The sequence below is a fragment of the Hyperolius riggenbachi genome, chromosome 2, assembly GCF_040937935.1.
Source record: "Hyperolius riggenbachi isolate aHypRig1 chromosome 2, aHypRig1.pri, whole genome shotgun sequence".
Taxonomy (NCBI): domain Eukaryota; kingdom Metazoa; phylum Chordata; class Amphibia; order Anura; family Hyperoliidae; genus Hyperolius; species Hyperolius riggenbachi.
Window position 1 is genome coordinate 503,185,867 of NC_090647.1, and position 22,893 is coordinate 503,208,759.

At 44.2% G+C, this 22,893-nt stretch overlaps 1 protein-coding gene across 3 annotated transcripts in view; it reads right to left on the reverse strand.

Moving 5' to 3' along the window:
* Positions 1 to 22,893, reverse strand: part of HTR1F (5-hydroxytryptamine receptor 1F) — a 354,262-nt gene that overhangs the window by 141,620 nt on the left and 189,749 nt on the right. For all 3 annotated transcript variants that reach the window (XM_068266101.1, XM_068266102.1, XM_068266104.1), the window contains one exon: positions 8,002 to 8,135. The gene's annotated coding sequence lies outside the window, so the exon portion shown is untranslated. The remainder of the gene's footprint in view (positions 1 to 8,001; positions 8,136 to 22,893) is intronic.

Sequence of the window (22,893 nt, forward strand, 5' to 3'; positions counted from 1 at the left end):
ATGAGGGTCAACTTTGACCCTCTAAATCACAGTCAGCAGGCACGTTGTAGCCAATCACTCTACACTCCCTCCTGGAGCCACTCCTGCCTTATAAAAGGCAGGCAGCGTCAGGAATTGGACTCACTCGTGTGCCTGCAGTAATTAGAGAAGGGAGAGCTGTTGTGCAGAGACCTATAGGGAAAGCTTAGTTAGGCTCTTGTAGGCTTCTTAGCTTGCTCCTTGCTGATTGTCATTGCTAAAAAAAAGCACCCTCAACAGCTCTTTTGTGAGCTAATCTTGTTCTTGTGATCTATGTTTTGTGTGTGGCCCACTTGCATTATACAGCCCTGTCAGTCAGTCACAGCTGGCTTTTGGCCCCTTGGTGGTATAATTATTACTACTGTGCCAGGTGCACATTGTAATACCCATCACTGCATATACCTACCTGTTGTTCACAGTGCACCCACCTACCTACGTGAGCGCAAGCAGTGTCACTGTGCCTGTCCGGTACCTGTCTGTGTGTGACTCACAGGTGCACATTATAATACATATCACTGCATATACCTACCCGTTGTTCACTTCAGTGCACCCACTTACCTACGTGAGTGCACACAATGTTACTGTGCCTGTCCGGCACCTGTCTGTGTGTGACAGGTTCACATTATAATACCCATCTCTGCATATACCTGCCTGTTGTTCACAGTGCACTCATCTACCTACGTGAGCGCATGCAGTGTCACTGTGTCTGTCCGGTACCTGTCTGTGTGTGACTGACAGGTGCACATTGTTATACCTATCACTGCATATACCTACCTGTTGTTCACAGTGCACCCACCTACCTACGTGAGCGCACGCAGTGTCACTGTGCCTGTCCGGTACCTGTCTGTGTGTGACTGACAGGTGCACATTGTTATACCTATCACTGCATATACCTACCTGTTGTTCACAGTGCAGCCACCAACCTACGTGAGCGCACGCAGTGTCACTGTGCCTGTCCGGTACCTGTCTGTGTGTGACTGACAGGTGCACAATGTAATACCCATCTCTGCATATACCTGCCTGTTGTTAACAGTGCACCCATCTACCTACGCGAGCGCACGCAGTGTCACTGTGCCTGTCCGGTACCTGTCTGTGTGTGACTGACAGGTGCACATTGTTATACCTATCACTGCAAATACCTACCTGTTGTTCACTTCAGTGCACCCACCTACCTACGTGAGCGCACGCAATGTCACTGTGCCTGTCCGGTACCTGTCTGTGTGTGACAGGTGCACACTGTAATACCTATCACTGTATATACCTACCTGTTGTTCACTTCAGTGCACCCACCTACCAACGTGAGCGCACGCAATGTCACTGTGCCTGTCCGGTACCTGTCTGTGTGTGACAGGTTCACATTATAATACCCATCTCTGCATATACCTGCCTGTTGTTCACAGTGCACCCATCTACCCATGTGAGCGCACGCAGTGTCACTATGCCTGTCCGGTACCTGTCTGTGTGTGACAGGTGCACATTATAATACCCATCACTGCATATACCTACCTGTTGTTCACTTCAGTGCACCCACCTATAGAGATGTAGCGAACGGTTCGCCGACGAACGGTTCCAGGTGAACTTCGGTGGTTCGCGTTCGCCAAGAGCAGGCGAACTTTTGCGGAAGTTCGATTCGCCACATAATGCACTATGAGGGTCAACTTTGACCCTCTGCATCACAGTCAGCAGGCACATTGTAGCCAATCAGGCTACACTAAGCCCTGGAGCCCCACCCCCACTTATATAAGGCAGGCTCGCTGGCCATGACACTCACTCGTGTGCCTGCTGCAAATAGACAGACTAGGGAGAGCTGCTGCAGATCTTTTCTCCTAGAGAAAGATTAGTTAGGCTCTTGGCTTGCTCCTGGCTGATTGTTATTGCTAAAATAGCACCCCTCAACAGCTCTTTTGAGAGCTAATGGTTTCCTGATGTGTTTTTTTGTGTGTGTGTGTTGCTCACTGACACTGACATTATACAGCCCTAACTGTTGCAGCTGGACCCTGGTAATTGTTATTACTGTGCCAGCCAGGCCCTGCCTAACTATCTATACTGGGACACCTACCTATGCCTACCTAACTACTGGGGCACCTACTTACCTATACGGGGACACCTACCTTCCTACCTATACTAGGGGACCTACCTATGCCTACCTACCTGTACTGGGACTCCTACCTATGCCTAGCTAACTACTGGGACACCTACCTATGCCTACCTACCTATACTGGGTCTCCTACCTATGCCTAGCTAACTACTGGGACACCTACCTATGCCTACCTACCTATACTGGTTCTCCTACCTATGCCTAGCTAACTACTGAGGCACCTACCTATGCCTACCTACCTATACTGGGACTCCTACCTATGCCTATCTACCTATACTGGGACTCCTACCTATGCCTAGCTAACTACTGGGACACCTACCTATGTCTACCTACCTATACTGGGTCTCCTACCTATGCCTAGCTAACTACTGAGGCACCTACCTATGCCTACCTACCTATACTGAGACTCCTACCTATGCCTAGCTAACTACTGAGGCGCCTACCTATGCCTACCTACCTATACTGGGTCTCCTACCTATGCCTAGCTAACTACTGAGGCACCTACCTATGCCTACCTACCTATACTGGGACTCCTACCTATGCATAGCTAACTTCTGAGGCACCTACCTATGCCTACCTACCTATACTGGGACTCTTACCTATGCCTACCTACCTATACTGGGACTCCTACCTATGCCTAGCTAACTACTGAGGCACCTACCTATGCCTACCTACATATACTGGGACTCCTATCTATGCCTAGCTAACTACTGAGGCACCTACCTATGCCTACCTACCTATACTGGGACTCCTACCTATGCCTACCTACCTATACTGGGACTCCTACCTATGCCTACCTACCTATACTGGGACTCCTACCTATGCCTAGCTAACTACTGGGACACCTACCTATGCCTACCTACATACAAGAAGATAATAAGGTTGTTGCTTCATTGTGGACAGACCAAATTTGATCAGCTGGACAGTCACTGTTGTTCTATCATTGAGCTACCACAGCTCGGCAACCATATGGGCTGGAAAACTGCCACGGCCTGCACTGTGGCCATGGTGCGCACCAGTCCAGCACGGGCGTCACAACACAAACAGCTGTTTGCGGTGCGTTACACGGTGAGTTTGGCCTGTCAGTGTGAAGCAGTACTCTAATTACACTCCCTAATTGATGTATACACATGCAAGATGTTTTAAAGCACTTTAGGCCTGCAATTTAGCATTCCATGGGATTTCTGCCCTTAAAACGCTGCTTTGCGTCAAATCCTGATTTGTACCGGGGACTCTTGGCGTCTATCCCACTCATCCATGCCCCCCTCCAGGTGTTAGACCCCTTGAAACATCTTTTCCATCACTTTTGTGGCCAGCATAAGTGTTTCTAGTTTTCAAAGTTCGCCTCCCCATTGAAGTCTATTGCGGTTCGTGGAAGTCTGCGCGAACCAAACTTTTGCGGAAGTTCGCGTTCACGGTTCGCGAACTGAAGTTCGGGGGTTCGGGCCATCTCTGTAGTTAAGTTACCTCCTCTGTAGTTAAGTTACCTCCTCTGTAGTTATTTTCACACGCAGTTAATTAACAGCCTGTCTTTAACTTTACAATTCTGGAGTTATTTTAAAGAGAATCTGTATTGTTAAAATCGCACAAAAGTAAACATACCAGTGTGTTAGGGGACATCTCCTATAACCCTCTGTCACAATTTCGCTGCTCCCCGCTGCATTAAAAGTGGTTAAAAACAGTTTTAAAAAGTTTGTTTATAAACAAACAAAATGGCCACCAAAACAGGAAGTAGGTTGATGTACAGTATGTCCACACATAGAAAATACATCCATACACAAGCAGGCTGTATACAGCCTTCCTTTTTAATCTTAAGAGATCATTTGTGTGTTTCTTTCCCCCTGCAGCTATCTTCCACTGAAGTGTCAGGCTGTTTCTTCCTGCAGAGTGCAGACAGCTCTGCCTGTATGTAATTCCTCAGTATGTGAAAGCCCAGCCTGCTCAGAGGAGGATTTATCCAGCTTGTAAAAGATAATAGAGCAGAGAGAAGCTGCACTAATCTAAATAACACACAGGCAGTGTGCATAAAGGGGCCAGGAGGGGGGAGATGCATCACAGAACAACAACACTGAAGAACTTGGCAGCCTTCCAAACACAGGCTGACAAGTCTGACAAGAGAGAGAAAAGTTGATTTATTACAGAGATGGTGATAGTAGAACGTGCTGCAGTAAGCCAGAGCACATTAGAATAGATTTTGGAACTTGTAGGATGGAAAAAAAAACGGATGAAATTTTTGTTACGGAGTCTCTTTAAGGATTGAAGAGTTACCTTTAGCATTGCCTGAGGTAAAATGTTTCCTGAATACTACATGCCTCATCACCATGGTGATCACTCTAGAAACGTTATTAAAGACAGGAGATAAGCTTAGTGAATTGAGCCCTATGTTTACTTAATTGTATCAAGTGAAGAGTGTAAACACAAGATAAATTATCACCAGTTCGGATGCAGCTGCCCCTCCTGGAGAAAAAGTCAGTCCTGTGATTTAACCCTTTGAATACTGTTTTACAAAAAAAAAATTGTGTTAGTATATTATATGCTGTAAATAATCTTTTAGAGCAAAGAAGAAATGCTGGGTTTCATTCCACTTTAAATGATTATAATTAATAGAAGAAAAACAATGAATGGAACAGATTCAACTTTATTGTTCTGCATTTCCTCCACTAAGGTAAAACAGCATCAGGCACGGAGAGGCAACTATGCAAATATCGTTCTACTTGTTTGTTTGTTTTCTTCTTAGCTGGAACTGTAATAGGGAGTGATGTTTCAGGCAACTTGGCAAATATATTCATCTACGTGGTTGTTTTTCTTAACTGGGGCCCTGATTAACAGTGACATTTCAAATGTACTGACAAAAGATGGGCAGAGATGTGAAACAAGCTAAAAAAGATGTTCTATCAAGCAGCTGGCTGTAACCTTACCTGACAATGGATAGCCAGAGCTACAAGCCTCCCCAAAATAATAAATATATACTTTTACAAGTCAATGTCAGATAAAGAGTTTAAAAAATCAGAAACTAGTTTATTTACTAATGTAATGTTAACCACCCTGGCGTTCTATTAAGATCGCCAGGGCGGCTGCGGGAGGGTTTTTTTTAAATTAAAAAAAAACTATTTCATGCAGCCAACTGAAAGTTGGCTGCATGAAAGCCCACTAGATGGCGCTCCGGAGGCGTTCTTCTGATCGCCTCCGGCGGCCAAAAGTAACATGGAAGGCCGCAATGAGCGGCCTTCCGTGTTTTGCTTACTTCGTCGCCATGGCGACGAGCGGAGTGACGTCATGGACGTCAGCCGACGTCCTGACGTCTGCCGCCTCCGATCCAGCCCTTAGCGCTGGCCGGAACTATTTGTTCCGGCTGCGCAGGGCTCAGGCGGCTGGGGGGACCCTCTTTCGTCGCTGCTCGCGGATCGGCGATCAGGCAGCACACGCGGCTGGCAAAGTGCCGGCTGCGTGTGCTGCTTTTTATTTGGTAAGAATCGGCCCAGCAGGGCCTGAGCGGCACCCTCTAGCGGTAATGGACGAGCTGAGCTCGTCCATACCGCTAAGGTGGTTAAAACACCCACAGAATTTGTATTATATGATTCTGCTTCTCTACTCATATAATGCATTCCTTCCTCCTCAGCCCACAACTCCCCCCTTCGCCTCCCTTTTCAAAAAATGAGGAACCTTAAATGAATCAAGGAGCAAAAACTCAAATTTTTTTTCAGTAAGAGCTTTCTGAGGGCCTTCTGCATTTACTGTAAGGCCTCACTAATTGACTAATGTTTGGTTAGAAAAGGGCTGGGCAAAGTATGGCCCGTGGGCCCACATGCAATATGAAGGCAGTCCGCCGATAGAGGGCCAGATTCTGCTCCGATCCCCTTCTGCCTCCCGTCCTCCTTCAAAAAATATGTGCAGTGCCTACCCTTGAAGGAACTTACCCAATCGCACTTTCCAGCACCGATATCCATGGTGATGGCACATAACGCAACGTCACTGTCGCCATGGAAATCACCACTAGATAGTGCGACTGGGGCAAGTTAAACCTGATCATTCCTCACCCTCACAAGTTTGGAGGGAGGGAGTGAAACAGAGACAAACCATGAGCCGCATTCTAGAGGAATGCAGCCTGATCCAACAAAAGTTTGTCTACTCCTGTGCTAGAAAGACCTCCTTCTGACTGTACATTGAAGTCTGGCTAATTTTGTATAGCCTAATTTTTGGAAAAACCACTCCCAGGAACTTCTACGTCTATACTGAGAAGATTGCTTCAATTGGAAGACCCCTGCTTGTTTTTTTTTTTTTTTTGGTAACACTGTTTTTATTTATTTTCCAGTTTTTCTCTTGACAACAATAAAATAGCTTGTCATGAAATACACAAAAATATGCAACCAACTCAGTAGAAAAAACAGTAACTATATTGAGAGTTATTCCTAACAATTTGAATCAAGGAATGTGTGTTTGATGAAATAATCAGAAAAATACTACATATAAGAAATAAATGAGGCATATAAAACTGAAGAAACCGGGTTCCCATTAGACGAATGTGGCATGTTCTTATGAAATCTCCATGTGTTTACGAGACTATTCATGGTGGATTCCACTGGTTAAACCATAATCTTTGTGGATTGTGGAGCATAATCTAATCTAATCTATGTAGGGATCGTCATGCGGATTCCGCGGACATTAGATCGGAAACTCTGCAATTTTAGCCCAATCACAGAACTCGGAAGCAATGGACCAATCAGAGAATGCAGAGTCAACTCAGAAGTATTTGGCCAAACGGATGTTGAAAAAAATTACCAAAAAGAAGACTCCTCGGAAATCAGAAATCGAAAATCTGCGGAATCGGTAATTGTCATTGGCGGAAATTGGAATTTTCTGTGGAATCGGAAATCAGCATTTCTAACCATCCCTAGGTCCGGTATTAGTTATGGAGAGAATCTGAAAACTCACCAACAAAGTTAGCACGGTGGTGTAGTGGTTAGCGCTCGCGCCTTGTAGCTCTGGATCCTCAGTACGAATCAGGGGCTTAGCAATAGGGGGTGCAGCGGTAGCGACCGCATCGGGGCCCTTGGGCCAGAAGGGCCCCGAATGGCCCTCCCTCAACTACAGTATTAGCTCTATATTGGTCCTGTGCTCATAATAATCATTTATATATATACTTTGAATAGTGGTAATCATTAACAAACTATTCCCCATCCCCTTCTTGCACCTCTGACATTGTAGTTGCCATTGGCAGCTTTTAGTGCGTCGTTTCAATTGCTATGTATAGAGTGCATGGGGGGCCCCATTGTAAAACTTGCATCCGGGCCCACAGCTCCTTAGCTACGCCACTGGTTCGAATCCCAGGCAGGTCAACATCTGCAAGGAGCACCACATGATACATACATAGACATGTAACTATAGTAGGGATTAGATTGTGAGCCCGTCTGAGGGACAGTTAGTGACAAGACAATATACTCTGTACAGTGCTGCGTAATATGTCAGCCCTATATAAATACTTAAATAAATAAAAGTTGTTTTAAGGAGAATTTTAGGACTCCACACATCTGTAAATTAAAATTCATCCCATTCTCCCCTGTTGCATAAGATGCACTGTCTGCTGTACATCCCCATCTTCCCTCCTTTTAACTCATACAATGTTCCTTACACATTCGGTGGGCTTTACGTGTTATAGTCTCACATTTGGTGGCTGTAGTTGTTCTAAAGAAATGAGAGCAAAACAATTATTTATCTCAGTTAAATTCAATTGCTTTCGGATTCAGTACCTACAGAATTCCACATATTTGCCCCATTCAGCTGAACAGCCCTCGAACCAAACAGAGCAACACCAACACGAAGATTCTGCTTGAAGCTCACTTAAGTATAAAATATTAGCAAAAATATGACAGAAAGAAAACACATACCTTCTTTTCTGCTACCAGAGACCTCTAGGATATCAACGATGAGTCCAAATACCCCTGATCTGAACCCCACGCTTTGCATCATGGTAATTTCTTTTCCATAGCAAGACAAAGTTTTCCATCATTGTCAACAGAACCTGTCATGTAAAGAAAACAAGGATAATAATTAAATCCTTTGTCAGTTTTTTAAAATGTGTCTATGTTATGTTACACTTGTCCACATTCACAGAGGCTTTTTTGAGATTCACTCATCATGGCTGGTTATGAATGGTGATAAGGCAATCCATATAACAACATATAAAATTCAATAGAAAACCTTAAAGGATAACTGAATGTATAATCTCCAGTCTAGTTTTTTATGTAGATCTAAATTAGAATACATAAAAAATAGGGGGAGGGGCATAACAAGGAACACTTTAGGGGCCATTTTGTTCAATTAAAGCGGGACTGTCAGCCACAAAATGAAATTCTATTTACTCACTGCTCTGTGTTTATTATGTAGGCTACATGTAGTCTGCATTGCAAGCATTCAAATATAATCATCAATGTTTCTGCTGTAATGAATCTTATCTCAGTCAGCCTGGCTCTATTCTGGTACATTGCTGGGGAGAGGGAAGCTTGTTATCTCCCCTCCCTTATTCCTGATCCTCACTGATTGGCTGATGGCAGTTCAGTGAGACAGGCTTAGAAGGGAAATACACCTCACCCCTCTTCAGAAGCTGCTGAAATTCGAGCTATGTTGTGTTCACATGTTTACAAAGCAAGCTAGGTATGACAGTGCATTTACCAGGAGAAAAAAAAGAGTAAGGGAGGAAATGACATCAGGAGTTGCTTCAGTCAGAGGCAGTAAAGATGGAAATTGCCTGGAACAGTTTTCTCCTTATTTACTATATAAAATTCACTGAAATCAAAACATGGACAATACAATACATATGTTATGTAAGTAGAACAAGTATTTATATACTTAGAATCTTGCTGTAGTAAACTCTGCTAAAGTAAACCTCTGGCTATAGTAAACTCAGTCCTCAGGTCTTAGCAAAAGCTTCTGTATAAATATACAATGTATGACTAATTCTGATATCATAAACTTTTGATATAGTAAACTATTTTCCTGGTCCCTTGGAGTTTGCTATATAGGGATTCTACTGTATATATTTTTTGTGACCCGCGGCGAGGAATGGAAGGGGCTTCCGTGATGGCGCGGGACTTGATAGCTGCAGGGGGCCGGTAGAAGCCCCAGATAAGTGACACTTTTTTTTTTTTAAATGGCCGCAGAACCCCTTTAAAGCCGGAAAGAGATAAGAGTTCATAGATTTTAGCTAGGGCATACTTCAATGAATGTGTCATTGAGCAGAGGCAAAGAAAAAGTAAAAACTTAAAAAGTAGATTTAAATATAAAATAAAACAGTGGGATATAAAAAGACATGTTTAGAAGAAGGAGGATAGATACAGTTGTTTGTCTCATCAGTTTATTTTTATTTTCACCTCATTTTTTTTCTTTTAATTTCCTGGATTCTAAAATCAGTTTGTATAGAAATTATCAAAGCAGTATTGAATTTTATTTTTAATGTAAAAAGACATATTTCAATCAATCGACCAACAATGCTGGAAAGGAATATCAGATGCCTATAACATTTGACAGCCAGCAGCTACAAAAGCTTTTTCTATACTAAAAGTCGCAAACATGTAATGTCAAGAGACTCTCATCTGATCAGTTGTATCCCAGAGATCACAGGTATAGCATGTAGGCTTTGATAGTTATGGTCCACTCTAACTGCAAAGGAAAAAGAGAATGACTCTGTGCTACACTGCTACATACCATTTATGGTAGGAAGATGAGAGAACGCTTTAACGGTGTTGGAAGTAATTGATCTTTGGGAATTCTAGCGAAGGCACTAACATGAACAGGCAGATCTGTGCTGTGTCTTTTAGCACTGCCTTGATTTTATTTAGCAGCTATCCAGCGATCTCAATCCATAGCTCGCTCCACTAACACAACGCAAGCTGTGCAAACACTTCCTATATGAGAGCACCAGGGGTGTCACAGAGGATGTGCAGCCATTTGTGTGTGTCTTGATTCCAGTGAGATGGTTGCCATAGAAATAGGTTATGCTTTGCTTGAGGTGTGCGGTTAAAAGGAATCAAACGATGCTTCACTTAAATAGCTCTTGAAATAATATAGTGAATCAAAGTAATGAGCATAGGAAGTAAAGGCACGTGTGCAGGAGAGGAAGGTTTTCAGTGACAGCCGGCAAAACACAGCTGCCAGCAATAAAATGAATTGGTAGACTCTTTAATCCCTTGTAAGTTTGCTCGGGCAGGGCTGCCCCCCCTCACATAGTTTCTTGTAACTGCTGTATTTAATTGCAGAACGATTTGCATTAACCACTTCACAACTGAGGAGTTTTACCCCTTCAGCATCCGAGCAAGTTTTCACCTTTCAGCGCTCCTTCCATTCATTCGCCTATAACTTTATTATTACTTATCACAATGAAATGAATTATGGCTTGTTTTTTTCCGCCACCAATTTGGCTTTCTTTAGGTGGGACATTATGCCAAGAATGATTTTATTCTAGATGTGTTTTAATGGGAAAATAGGAAAAAAACTGGAAAAAAATCATTATTTTTCAGTTTTTGGCCATTATAGTTTTTAAATAATGCATGCTACTGTAATTAAAATCCATGTATTTTATTTGCCCATTTGTACCCATTATTACACCGTTTAAATTATGACCCTATCACAATGTTTGGCGCCAATATTTTATTTGGAAATATAGGTGCATTTTTTTCAATTTTGCGTCCATCCCTAATTACAAGCCCATCATTTATAAAGTAACAGTGTTATACTCTCTTGACATAAATATGTAAAGAGATCAGTCCCTAAGGTAACTAGTTATGTATTTTTTTTACTGTCATTTTTTTTTTTACAAAACAAAATGGTAGCAATTGGGGAGTGTGGGGGGTAAGGAGTTAATTTACAATGTAAAAATATGTATTTGTATGTAAAAAATGCTTGTATGCTTGATTGTAGTTTTACTATTTGGCCACAAGATGGCCACAGTGAATTTTTGTGAATGGTCCTGTAAGCGTAGCAAGTACGCTTACAGGAAGTGTAGTGAGGATGGGAATTTTTTTTCACAATGATCGCGCAGCTTCTCATGGAAGCAGCCGATCATTGCTGCGGGGACTTAGATCAATGACCGGGAACAGTTTCCCTGATCATTGATCTCCGGGTGAACGGGCAGCAACATGCACGAGCACGAGTGCGCACGAGTGAGCAGGAGCGCGGACAGCGGCGGTAGCAGCGGGGGTGCGTATATCTATGCCCCATACGGGGAAATTAAGTTAAAAGGGACGTAGATATACTGTACCAGGACGGCGAACTGGTTAATTGTCAAACTTCTGTTGTACTTCCCTTTCCTGGCTGGATAGTGCAGTGCTGGGCCGAAATTACGCATTAGCGTAATTACGCATCGTAATTCACTACAAATGCACCGTAAGCGTTACGTGTAAGGTTACGGTATTACACGTAATTAATTACGCGTAGACCGTAAGTTACGTTATTACGCGTAGCAAATTACGCGTAAGACCGTAAACTCCTATTGAATTACACAGTCTGCTATTACGCTTCCGTATAATATAATAAAGCCGCAAACTTTAAGGGTTAATAGCAAAGCCCCCTTAAGTGCTAAGAGCCTCAACTTTGGAGAATATATTAAGGAGATCAAAAGGAATAAGAGGAAACATTTTTTTTTTCAAAAATACCTTATAGTTTTTGAGAAAATCGATTTTAAAGTTTCAAAGGAAAAATATATACATTTAAAAACCCGCCGATTTTAACGGTTAATAGCAAAGCCTGCTTAAAATTTAGGAACACCAAATTCCCAGGGTATATTAAGGGGATCAGTGGGAATAAGAGGAAAAAAATTTTTTTCAAAAAGACCTTATAGTTTTTGAGAAAATCGATTTTTAAATTTCAAGGGCAAAAATGTCTTTTAAATGCGGAAAATGTCATTTTTTTTTTGCACAGGTAACAATAGTGTATTATTTTCATAGATTCCCCCAAGTGGGAAGAGTTTTACTTACTTCGTTCTGAGTGTGGGAAATATAAAAAAAAAAAACGACGTGGGGTCCCCCCTCCCAGACCTCATTAACCCCTTGTCTCTCATTCAGGCTGGGATAGCCAGAATGCGGAGCACCGGCCGCGTGGGGCTCCGCACCCTGACTATACCAGCCCGCATGGTCCATGGATTGGGGGGTCTCGGAAGGGGAGGGGCAGCCAAGCTTTCCCCTCCCCCTCCGAGCCCTTGTCCAATCCAAGGACAAGGGGCTCTTCTCCACCTCCGATGGGCGGTGGAGGTGGAGGCCACGATTTCCTGGGGGGGGGGGGGGTTCATGGTGGCATCTGGGAGTCCCCTTTAAAAAGGGGTCCCCCAGATGCCCACCCCCCCTCCCAGGAGAAATGAGTATAGGGGTACTTGTACCTCTTACCCATTTCCTTTAAGAGTTAAAAGTAAATAAACACACAAACACTTAGAAAAAGTATTTTAATTGAACAAAAAACATAACCACGAAAAAAGTCCTTTAATATTCTTAATTAACCATTAATACTTACCTGTCCCTTTAAATAAATGATCCCTCGCAATAGCCTCGGAAATGTTCTATCAGTTACAATGTAACAAAGTTATTACAATGTAACAACTTTGTTACATTGTAACTACGCCGCACCCGACGTCACTCGCCGCTCAGCCGCCGCATACACAAGGACGCTAAGTCCCCGCCGGCTCCCGCTGTCCACCCCGCCCACATCTGTCACCCACATGTGGGTGACATGTGGGTGACATGTGGGAGAGGCGGGGAGGGCAGCGGGAGCCGGCGGGGATTTAGCATCCTGCACGGACCCGACAGAGCTCTGAGCTATATAGCTCAGAGCTCTCTAAGCATCTTTGAATTTGGGCTCCAAGGAGCCCCATTGGTTCTTAGCAGACCAATGGGGTTCCTTCTGATTTGAAGGAATCCCATTGGTCTGCTAAGGACCAATGGGGCTCCAAGGAGCCCAAATTCAAAGATGCTTAGAGAATACTGAGCTATATAGCTCAGAGCTCTGTCGGGTCCGTGCAGGACGTTAAATCCCCGCCGGCTCCCGCTGCCCTCCCCGCCTCTCCCACATGTCACCCACATGTCACCCACATGTGGGTGACAGATGTGGGCGGGGTGGACAGCGGGAGCCGGCGGGGACTTAGCGTCCTGCAAGGACGCGTAAGTGTATGCGGCGGCTGAGCGGCGAGTGACGTCGGGTGCGGCATAGTTACAATGTAACAAAGTTGTTACATTGTAATAACTTTGTTACATTGTAACTGATAGAACATTTCCGAGGCTATTGCGAGCAGGGGCGTAACAATAGGCCCTGCAGCGCCTGCGCCCGCTCGGGGCCGTTTTTTGGGGGCTGGAGGGGTGGCAGCATGAGGGGAAAGCCTTGCCCACAGTCGGCGGGGAGAGGGGAAGTTCCCCCCTCTCCCTCACCTGGGGGCTCTCCCCTCTGCGCCCCCCTCCAGCTAGTGAATGTGTGTGGGCAGCGGGCAGCAGCGGCGGCGGGATACATACCTTCTTCCTTGCGTTCCATCGCCGCCTTCTCGCTCTAGCTGACGTCACTTCCCGCTCTGAAATTCTGCAGGGGGATTTTCAGGTGTCTGCTGCCCACATTACGATTTTCAGGTGTCTGCTGCCCACATTGCGATTTTCTGGTGTCTGCTGCCCACATTACGATTTTCTGGTCACTGCTGCCCACATTGCGATTTTCTGGTGACTGCTGCCCACATTAGGATTTTCTGGTGTCTGCTGCCCACATTATGATTTTCTGGTCACTGCTGCCCACATTGCGATTTTCTGGTGTCTGCTGCCCACATTACGATTTTCAGGTGTCTGCTGCCCACATTACGATTTTCAGGTGTCTGCTGCCCACATTGCGATTTTCAGGTGTCTGCTGTCCACATTACGATTTTCAGGTGCCTGCTGCCCACATTACGATTTTCAGGTGTCTGCTGCCCACATTATGATTTTGAGGTGTCTGCTGCCCACATTACGATTTTCAGGTGTCTGCTGCCCATATTATGATTTTCTGGTGTCTGCTGCCCACATTACGATTTTCAGGTGTCTGCTGCCCACATTGCGATTTTCTGGTGTCTGCTGCCCACATTACGATTTTCTGGTGTATGCTGCCCACATTAGGATTTTCTGGTGACTGCTGCCCACATTGCGATTTTCTGGTGACTGTTGCCCACATTGCGATTTTCTGGTGACTGCTGCCCACATAAGGATTTTCAGGTGACTGCTGCCCACATTAGGATTTTCTGGTGTGTGCTGCCCACATTATGATATTCTGGTGACTGACTGCTGCCCACATTAGGATTTTCTGGTGACTGCTGCCCACATTACGATATTCTGGTGACTGCTGCCCACATTAGGATTTTCTGGTGACTGATGCCCACATTGCGATTTTCTGGTGACTGCTGCCCACATGGCGATTTTCTGGTGACTGCTGCCCACATGGCGATTTTCTGGTGACTGCTGCCCACATTGCGATTTTCTGGTGAACTCTGCCCACATTACGATTTTCTATCCCACATTACGATATTCTGGTGAACGCTGCCCACATTACGATTGTCTGGTGAATGCTGTCCACGTTACAATTTTCTGGTGACTGCTGCTCACGTTACGATTTTCTGGGTACTGGTGCCCACATTACGATTTTCTGGTGAACTCTGCCCACATTATGATTTTCTGGTGAACTCTGCCCACATTATGATTTTCTGGTGAACGCTGCCCACATTACGATTGTCTGGTGAATGCTGTCCACGTTACAATTTTCTGGTGACTGGTGCCCACATTACGATTTTCTGGTGAACTCTGCCCACATTATGATTTTCTAAAGGCCCACATTACGATTTTCTGGTGAACTCTGCCCACATTACGATTTTCTGGCCCACATTACGATTGTCTGGTAAAATGCTGCCCACTTTACAATTAATTTACAGTGAAACGCTGCCCCATTACGATTATTTGGCACCTATGGGGGGGGGGGGGGGGGGGGGGGCATCCAAATATTCGCAGGGGGGCCCAGTGATTTCTAGTTACGCCCCTGATTGCGAGGGATCATTTATTTAAAGGGACAGGTAAGTATTAATGGTTAATTAAGAATATTAAAGAACTTTTTTCGTGGTTATGTTTTTTGTTCAATTAAAATACTTTTTCTAAGTGTTTGTGTGTTTATTTACTTTTAACTCTTAAAAGAAATGTGTAAGAGGTACAAGTACCCCTATACTCATTTCTCCCTTTTTAAAGGGGACTCCCAGATGCCACCATGAACCCCCCCCCCCCCAGGAAATCGCGGCCTCCACCTCCACCGCCCATCGGAGGTGGAGAAGAGCCCCTTGTCCTTGGATTGGACAAGGGCTCGGAGGGGGAGGGGAAAGCTTGGCTGCCCCTCCCCTTCCGAGACCCCCCAATCCATGGACCATGCGGGCTGGTATAGTCAGGGTGCGGAGCCCCACGCGGCCGGTGCTCCGCATTCTGGCTATCCCAGCCTGCATGGGGGACAAGGGGTTAAAGAGGTCTGGGAGGGGGGACCACGTCGTTTTTTTTTTATATTTCCCACACTGTGCAAAAAAAAAATGACATTTTCCGCATTTAAAAGACATTTTTGCCCTTGAAACCTAAAAATCGATTTTCTCAAAAACTATAAGGTCTTTTTGAAATTTTTTTTCCCTCGTATTCCCACTGATCCCCTTAATATACCCTGGGAATTTGGTGTTCCTAAATTTTAAGCAGGCTTTGCTATTAACCGTTAAAGTCGGCGGGTTTTTAAATGTATATATTTTTCCTTTGAAACTTTAAAATCGATTTTCTCAAAAACTATAAGGTCTTTTTGAAATTTTTTTTTCCTCTTATTCCTTCTGATCTCCTTAATATATTCTCCAAATTTGAGGCTCTCAGCAATTAAGGGGGCTTTGCTATTAACCCTTAAAGTCGGCGGCTACCTAACATTGATCCATGCGTCAACTTTTCCGCTTGGGAACATTGCCTTACGCATTAATTGCTAGCAGGAAATTATGCGTAAGGCAATAACGTAACAACCTGCATTACGGTATTCTTACGCGTAATTGCGTAAGGGCCATGCGTAATTACAGACACGAACCGTAGATAAATGTCTACGCCGTAAGCGTAATTCCGTAATGCATAATAGCGTAAAATTATGCGTAATGATCCGTAAGCGTAGTTTTTTCCATTACGCCCAGCACTAGGATAGTGTACTGGTTCACCACTTAAAGCGGATCCGAGATGAAAAACTAACTATAACAAGTAATTTTTCTATATATCTTATCTAAAGTTTAGATAGTTTACACAGCAAATCTAGCTGCAAACAGCTTCAACAGTTTATGATTATTTATTCCTGTGATACAATGAGGGCAGCCATGTTCTGTTTGTCACAGGCTGAGGGCTGGAGATGCTATCAGCTTGCCTGTGTGTAATGTGATAAATTCACCCCCCTCTCCTCCTCCCCTCTGCCTCTAAAATCTCTGGCTAGTAACCTCCTCCTCCTGCTGCCCAGACTGAGCTCCCATAAGCCCTTGCTACAGTGCCAAGGCTCTCTGAAAAAGCTGTGGGCGAGGCTTGTTTAGTTTATAGGTAATTAGAGTATTAAAACAAAAAAAAAAGCATTTGGCTTGAGGAATGCCCTATAAACTATATAAAAGTAAAACAATTATGCAATGAGTAAAAGTTTATCTCGGATCCACTTTAACAAGCACAGGCTTACACCCCCAGTGACCAGGCTATTTTTTACAATTCAGGCCCCTGCAGCTTTAATAGCTTGCTGCAGGGCTGTACAAATTAGCACACAAATTAATTTCCCCCCCTTTTTTGCCACCAACAGAACTTTCTGTTGGTGGTATCTGATTGCTGTTGAAACTTTTTTTTTTAAATTTAAATGCTTTTTTTTAATATTAATTAATAAAATTGTCTTTTTTTCCCCTAACCCTACCTCCCCCCGAGAGCCAATCAGTGTGATCGGCTCTCATAGGCAACAGCCTATGAGAGGTGATTATCTTTGGAGCCAATAGAGGGGACAGCTCAGTGACAGAGCTGTCCACATACAGCGCTGCAGGAGATCACAGTGCTGTACAACATAAATAAACGGCAGTTTTGCCATCAAACAGTCTGCCGGCAACGATTGCCGCCGGCAGACTGATAACGGAGCTCTGCTTCAAGCAGGGATGCTGCAAAACACTTCCCCAGATCCTGAGGGAGCCACCTTGCGACCGCCAATCGGCGTTAGGTGGTCTTAAGGTGGTTAAGGGCTCTCCTCTGACACAGGAGACCAGGGTTTGAATCTCGGCTCTTCCTATTCAGTAAGCCAGTAGGAGACCTTGGGCAAGACTCCCTAACACTCCTGCTGACTATAGAGCACATCTTAGTGGCTGCAGCTCTGGTGGTTTGAGTCCGCCAGGAGAAAAGCATGATATAAATGCTCTGTGTTTGTCTTATGCCCCATATCTTGCAATTATATTGTACAGAGATGCAGGTGATGCTGGTGCCATATCATAATCTCTGAAATCATATATCTATTTGTATTCATCCATCTACAGGACAGGATCAAGATGGCCAGGATTGTTATGTGCACATTTTCGGTCTAGTCAGGTATAACTGATAGGAAACTGATGCAAAACTGACAAGACAGGACAGTACTGGACCAGGCTGGAAATGTGCAGATTTATGTGTCAACCAGGGGCCTAAGTGTTTTCGAAAATAAAAAAAGTCCTGGGTAATCTCCCATGAGGAGATGGACTAGCCCAAAACGTGTCAGATTTTTACTACCTTCTATAATTGACAACATAGGTAAAAAAAATTCATAGTGCAATTTACTCTGGGACAAATATACACCTTATATGTACGTCATTTCAATTTTACATTGTTTTGTCATAGTGGTCTTTTAATTTTTCACTTTATTTGCCCCCTTGGTTCATTTTTTTCCCTCAAGTTCTCTTCTAATAAAATCGATCGTGCGGTATAAGAAGGCATGCTTCTTCATTCTCGCCGTATATACACCATGCAGGCTGCGATTCTACATGCATTCTAAAGGGCAATTTGCATCCCTATACCCATAATTCCCAGTGAGAGGATTAAAGTCCGTCATTCTGTGGATTTGTGCAATAATAGTGATTGTTGAAAACTAGCTGTGAGCATGTGATTGCCGTCTGTTTGAAGACGGCTGTTTACTGTACTAGAAATGATTAAAAACGTTGTTTAGGGAGAGCTATTATTAGAACATGCGTCTGATTCGCCCAGCGCGCTGCTGGTTCAAAGTGCTACAGCTAAATGTTAAACACTGTCTGTGCAAGAGGTGATGGATAGTGTGTGCCGGACTCCAGAGTGCGCCGCGAGGAATAGATTAAAAAGCACCGTGACTCACTGCGAGCTTTGAAGACAGACTATCGTATAATTAAACGCATTCGCAGAATTATAGTATAAGAAATGTAACATTCTTAACCTGCTAAGAAAATTTTAAGTCTCTCTCTTTAGCCAGTACTGTTAAATAGATACGCTTAAAGTGGCACTGAGGTGACATGTAGGAGAATTAAATAAATTATTCAGGATACCCACTTTTACAGTAATTTTCCTGGTTTCAGCATCAGATACACTTCCTATATTGCTGTTTATTGAATGTGCCCCCTTCCCCCCTCCAAGTGAAGCTTAGCCTAGGCCAGTGATCTGCAAACTTGGCTCCCCAGCTGTTAAGGGACTACAAGTCCCTCAATGCATTTGTCTGTACGAATCATGACTGCGGTAGTCTCACAGTCATGATTCAAAAAGAAAAATGCATTGTGGGACTTGTAGTTCCTTAACAGCTGAGCGCCAAGTTTGCAGATCACTGGCCTAGGCTGAGTAGTTTTGCAGAATTCCCCCCTCCCCCTCCTCCCGCCCGAGCATTCTGGAAGACCAGGTATACTGTATTTTGTACTGGCTTCAGCTGCACCTGACAGGACCAACAATGTTGCCACCATTTGTGATAAATTTCAAAAAGTTATTCGGGGTGAGGAAGATTTTTACAATGGGGCAAACACTGACTACATAATTAATAAATAAATATTGTAAAACAAAAATAAGCAATTTTATTTATTACATTTTTCACTTATTTACTATCTTCACCACTATGTAACACAATGTTCACAAAAGGAATTAGCTCAACCTGCATTATCTATGTTGCTAGGGCAATGCACATTCCGCTACTTTCTCGGAAGGAGCTAATTGCGTAACGCGTGCTATGTTGTCTGCGTAAATAATGGTATAAATGAAGCGTTCTCCCTAGGCATGGCAACGTTACTAAACTTTTGTGAATATAGCCTATAGTCTGATAACTGCACTGTGTAGACCAGAGAGATGGTAATGTCATTTTCGATGTGATAATTCCCCTCTATGTAGTCTCCAAGTGTTAAAGAACAAGTGACACCCATGCTAACCTAGAAATAAAAAACACATATATAAGTAGATCAATACTAGTTCTACTTACATAACAGATGTATTGCACTGTCCACATTATTATTCCTGTGAATTTTATAAAAGAAAAGCAGAGAATCCTATTCTAGACAGTTTCCATCTTGGTTACCTTTGAATGAAGCTAATCCTGACATAATTTCCTCCCTCACTCTTTTTTCTCCTCTTGCTAATTGTGTATTCGTTACCCGCCCTCCTCCCAGAGTCTTCAGACACTCCCACTGAGGTCTATACTAGGAAGTGCACTGTCTTTAGAAGGAGGGGGAAATAAATGGAAAAGGAGGAATATATTATAGATAAAAAGATCCCCCAGCATGCAACTGTTTGGTGATGGCAATTAAAGGGCCAGTGCTCCTTAGGTATGTGATAACTCCAAACTATAACAGCAGAAAAGTTTTAAAAGTTTTGAATGCAGGATTAGCATCTTTATCACTTAATACACTCAGACCAGTTGCTGTTGAAATTTGATTTTTATAGTGACAATCCCGCTTTAAAGTAAAACTGCCACCTATTTCGCCAACGCAAAGCCTGCAGTACATGTAGAATGTTTACGTCCCGTCCTATACACAGAACCTGATCTACATACAAGAGATGCTATAGACATAAAGACCTGTCACTTTAAACTGATATACATCCAAGACATGTACGCTGTAATACACACACAGCCATTACATGTGCCTGTATGACATGTGTATCCATTATATGTACCCTGTACTACAAGCTCAGCCATTATGTGAGCCTCATACTACATGTGTATGCATTATACGCAGCACAGCCATTTACCTCATATTACAGGTGCTCCTATCACATGCGTCTTCAAACATGCACAGTCATTACATATGCCTCATGTTGCATGTGCACCCAATACACGGCTCTTATTAAATATGCTGCCAATACATGGGTCTCATACTACACATACAGCCATTATATATATATGCCCCATATTAGGGGCAGGCCCGGATTTACATCACAGGAGCCTATAGGCACAGATGTCTTGGCACCCTAGACTTTGCCCTCTATGAACCTACAAACCCCTACTGAACCGCAGTGCAAGTGTGCTGGCTGTCCCAGCTGTCACATCTCCCTTACTTCCCTTGCACCTCATAGGCAGCTACAGGTGCCCCTTAGTATTAGGTAGCCAAAGCTATCTTCGGTATTAAGTAGCTAGAGGTGTTCCTGACTGAAGGGAAAGCTAGTCAGTGGAATGCAGAGACTCGGGTGAGTAACCTCCGATTTACTCTCCACTTGGGACTCTGCATATGGAAGGAGGAAGGAAGCACTAGGGGAGGGTAGGAAGCCACCTTCCCATCTTCAGACGCCTGTAACCACGTGCCTACAGTGCCTTATGGTAAATCTGGCCATGATCAGGGGTGTAACTAGAGGGGAGCAGCACCTGTGGATGCACGTGGGGTGGGGGGCAGAGCTGCGGGGGGCCCAACTGCCAACCTTCACTTCCTCCGATACAGGGGACAATCCATGAGATCAGGAGTTTTGGGGATACACTTGTTATGGGTGTGAAGTTCATGATGGCCACACTTGATTTATAACCCTTGTAAGATGGGCCCCCAGGGTGTGGTGGGCACCAAGGGGAGACAAGGGAAGGGGTTTGACCATTGAGGAGACCCCATCAAAGTTTTGCTGGGGGCCCCATGATTTGTAGATACGGCACTGCCTCACATTATTGCACACCTTACTGGCATTCAGCTAATAGACATAACACCTTGTCACTTCCTAACTTTTTAAAAATGTTCCCTATTTATCTGGAGGCATCTGCCTACTAGGGATGGTCGGAAATGCCAATTTCCGATTCCGCGGTAATTCCGCATTCCGCCATTGCCAATTACCGATTCCGCTTTCCGGTACCAATTTCCGCATCCCAATGCGGAATTTCCGCCGGAAATCGCGGAAATTCCGGCCGACTTTAACATAGATTTTCTCAAAAACTATAAGGTCTTTTTGAAAACTTTTTTTTGCATCTTATTCAGAAGATTCTGTTTAATAATCCCTGAAAATTTGGTGTTTCTAGGACTTACGGGGGCTTTGCTATTAACCACTAAAGTCGGCTGATTTTTACTGTAATATAAATGCAGAAAATAGGCAGATGCAGATTTTCTGCATTTTACTTTACAGTAAAAATCTGCCGACTTTAGTGGTTAATAGCAAAGCCCCCGTAAGTCCTAGAAACACCAAATTTTCAGGGTTTATTAAACTCAATCTTGTGAACAATATGCAAAAAAAAGTTTTCAAAAAGACCTTATAGTTTTTGAGAAAATCGATGTCAAAGTCAGGCAGAATTTCCGCGATTTCCGGCGGAAATTTCCGCGATTTCCGGCGGAAATCCGCCTAACACACTTGCATTACCGATTTCCGCATTCCAATGCGGAAATGCAAATTCCGATCGGAATTTCGGAAATTGCATTTCCGCGGAATCCGAATGAGCATCCCTACTGCCTACCTGTCTCATACCTCAGCCTAATGTACTGTGGCTTAAACCGAAACCCCAACATCCAATCTATGTTTACATTCCAACAAATATTACACCTTCTGCCCAGTTAATGTTTTCTTAGCTTCACTTCATATTGCCCCTGACAGGACCAGGTTTAGGCAAAGGCTTTGTAGGCAATGGCCTAGGGCACCACAGGATCAAGGGCACCAAAGCAGCAGGCTAAACTTACTGCAATGCAGATAAATCAGGCGAGTGCCTGACCGCAGTACTCTGCTGCCAGCGGCCTGTGCAGCGGCCACTTTGCTCTCTGTGCATGTTTGCATTGTGGCGGGTGGCTATTGACTTGGGCAGCATTGGAGAAAGAGGGGATGAGGAAGCTTGTGCACTGGAGACGAGCTGAGAAATGAGTGACACTGAAGGCTGCTGCTGTGTGAAGGCAAGCTGGCTACCTATACTGAAAGGGCGGTGGGTGGGAAAAGAAGGAATGAAGGAAGTCATCTGGCTACCTATACTGGAGGAAAGGGGGAGGGGTCATTTGGCTACCTATACTGTAGGAAAAGGGGGAGGGGTCATCTGGCTACCTATACTGGAGGGAAAGGGGGAGGGGCCATCCGGCTACCTATCCTGGAGGGAAAGGGGGGAGGGGTCATCTGGCTACCTATACTGGAGGGAAAGGTGGGAGGGGTCATCTGGCTACCTATACTGGATGGAAAGGGGGGAGGGGCCATCTGGCTACCTATACTGGAGGGGGAGTTATCAGGTTAACTATACTAGAGGGAAGGGTTCATCAGGCTACCTATACTGAAGGGGGACGGCTGGTGACAGTGGCCTTGGGAGGAAAAGAGTACAAATTCGGCCCTGGCACCTGATACATTGCACAGTGTATACACCAGGCAGGC